Raw genomic sequence first — 3,265 nt, forward strand, 5'->3', positions numbered from 1 at the left:
GTACTGTAATGCTAGTAGTTTAGCATTTTACATGTTGTAGCTAGTCTAGTTAGAGTGTCTATAAACCTTTTACTTTCCTACGCGCCTATTAGCTACTAGCTAGCTTAGTGCTTAGTTAGCTAGTGCTAGACACAATACTTGTTTGTACATAAGTACTAAGTGTATAGGCATTGCTTAAGATTAGTGCAGATAGGTATAAGTTATACTTAAGCTTATTAAGAGTATTCTTTTATCTAAATTATTTATAAGAGGTAATTTCTATACTTGCATTAAAAGTTATTATGTTTTCTACTTCTGCATAGAATGCAGTACCTATAGATTTATTATTCCTCTAATTCTTTTTTTATTACTGCTAATGCTAGAGGTGGTGTGTCTAGTTGTTTACTAGAAGGAGCTAGAGTCTAAAAAAGTGTTTAGTGCTAGTTAAAACCTTCTTTTTTTACTAATATTTTTTTAAAGAATTTTTATTATTCTTTTTTATTTAGTATGTTATAATAGACTATAGCAATCTTTCTTATAACTTTATAAGTGTTATAGTTGTTGTCTAGTTTTACTTTATAAAGTCTTATCCTGCAAAAGTTGTAATTATAAGGTCTTCTGCATTTCTAGTAGTCCTTTTACTTAAACTATTGTTTAAGTTCTTTTAGTAGGATACCTAATCTGCTTTATTTAAAAAAGTACTGTTTTTCTCTCTTTTTTATGTTTTTAATGTAGTTAGCTACTTACGCTAGGTTTTACTATCCCTTAAAAACTACAGCTTGTTTAATAGCTCTAGAGATACTATCTTCTTCTTAGACCTTTACCTCCTAGTAGTCTATTAGACAGTTAGAGGATTTATAGTTAGCTCTGCATCTTTAGCAGAGTTGTTTGTTAAGCCTGTTATGTATTTCTTTATTTATTAGGCCTCTATTAGCATACATAGCTTTTATAGCTAACTTAACATTCTTATTCTCTAGTTATTTAGAGTCTAAGCATTTCTAATAAAAGTAGCCTACTTTTTTATAGTTAAGGCATGCTTTTTTTTAAGCTATTTCTTTTATTCTTTATTTAAAAGTGGCCTTACCTCTTTAGAGAGACTACTTTTTTTTTTTAGAGAAGCTACACATATGCTTAGCATAACTAAGGTTTATTAGTTTACTGTTAAACTATAGAGTTTCCTTTTTTTTCTAAAACTATTTAGGTTTTAAAGTTGTTATGCCTATCTTTTTTTCTCTATGTTGTTTAGCATGTCTTTTATTATAAGTAAGTGCTTTCTTAACATAATTCTTAATGCTCTTAGGCTTCTTTATGTAAGCAAATTTATTTTTAATTACATTTAAAAGCTTATTATAGAACATTTATCCTATTACTTTTTTATTAGTCTATCTACAAATAGCTAGCAGCTTCCTAAAGCAGGCTGCATAGTGTTAGACGGAGCTCTTTTCTTGTTATAAAGAATTTATTTTATTAACTGCTTATTTTTTTTAATTAACTAGCCTATAGATTATAGTTAGAGCTGCTTTAAAAAAAGTTAAGATTTTTAAAGACCTTTTATGTTTCTAGTAATAGAGGCTTACTATTTACTTAATAATTTATCTAATTATTATTATAGAGTTAAAACTATATAGTAGACAATCCTTTTAAGTGTAGGCTTATTTATAAAATTATTTCTTTATTTATTCTAAAGGCACCTTTATTATATTACATGTAGAGGTAACACCTTATAAAAAAGAGTTTTAAGTCTTTAGCAAAGCTGTTAAATGCTTTAGGAGGGGCTAAGTGTAGAGTCTTCTTTAATTTAACACTAGTTCTTTTTTATGTAATGTTCCTAAGGTTAGCTACTTCTATCTAAAAAGCCTGTAGCTAATAAATGTTTAAGAGCCCTTATTATGCTTATTACTAGAGGTGTTGTTTAAGCTGTTCTAACTTATTACAAAGATATAATATCTGCTAATTCTGCGCCTCCTTAGTTGCTATAAGGCTCTAGCTAGTGCTAGCAGCTAAGGCGCCTGTTATGCTAATGTCTAAGGTAGTAGTAGCTATACTTTGCAGGTAGTAGTAATTACTGTTATAATTCTTACTTTAACAAAATAGTGTTTTTTAAGAGCACTACAGCCTATAGTATGTTAATGTTAGAGGGGGAGGACTTAGCTAGATTAGGTGTACAGTCTGTTAAGCAGAGTGTGGGTTAGGCAGAGTTAAGAAGGCAGGTTGTGGTTTAGCCTAGTAGCTGTATAGGGAGCTAGCAAACCTAATCTAAAAGAATAGGAAAAAAGGTATATATAGTGCAAGATATATAAGGCAGTAATGTCCTTTTTATAAAGGTTTTAATGCCTCTTAGTCTATTAAGTAGATAAAGACTAAATAGTAATTACAGCCTTTCTAACTATAGCTGTGATTAGAGCTATATACATAGGGTTTGCATGCTGTGCATGCTTGCATGCTTGCTGTCTGCATAGCCTGCATAGCCTGCAAGCCTGCAAGGCCTACAGTCTTATTAGATAGTGCATTCTGTTAGGCTTTTATCTAAAAGCTAAAGTTATTCCTTATCTGTCCTGTCACGTGATTCGTTTAACGTGGAGCTAAGCGTCTTCCATCCGACGTCGCTCGGGCTGTGTGGGACAGCTAATTGGGTCATTACGGTCTGTTCGTTGGCTGTAACAAACCTGCTCTAAATTACTCTAGGACCCTTGCAGAGGGCTCTCTTATAGTTATACTACGCGTAAATGTTACTTTAAGGTCTAGATAACGCTTCTTAAACATACTAGGCTAGTTTATGCTAACATAGCCTAGATTACGCTTAGCGCGTAAAGAATTAGCTATATTAGCTATAAATGCTATTTAAGGGGAAAATCCTTGCGTATATAGCTTAAGTATAGTCTTAATAATTACCTGCTTCTTTTTATTACCTAGCCTCTATAAAGTAGCTGTAGAATTAGCTTGTAAAGGTTATCTAGCGCTGTGGTTATTTATTGTCTTTTAAGGGACTCTGTACATAGCTGCAGCACGTTTCTTTAAGAGTTTTATGTCTTATTTAAAAACTTAGAGCGTAAGCTATATCTAACATTCTTTTAGCACGTCTAAGTAGTGTTATTAGGAATACATTAGTGTAGGAAAGGTAGTTTAGTGGGGTCTTAGCAAAAGTAAGTAACTTAGGTGTGTAAGCAACTCGCCTGTGAAGTACGTTAACTAGTAAGTGTTGCAGGGTCTTATCTTTATCTAATAAAGGGGATTAAAATAAAGGGGAATGTAAGAATAATAGTATAAATAGGACTAGTAAGCTATT

This window comes from Lindgomyces ingoldianus (genome assembly GCF_010093535.1).
Source record: "Lindgomyces ingoldianus strain ATCC 200398 unplaced genomic scaffold BDR25scaffold_8, whole genome shotgun sequence".
Taxonomy (NCBI): domain Eukaryota; kingdom Fungi; phylum Ascomycota; class Dothideomycetes; order Pleosporales; family Lindgomycetaceae; genus Lindgomyces; species Lindgomyces ingoldianus.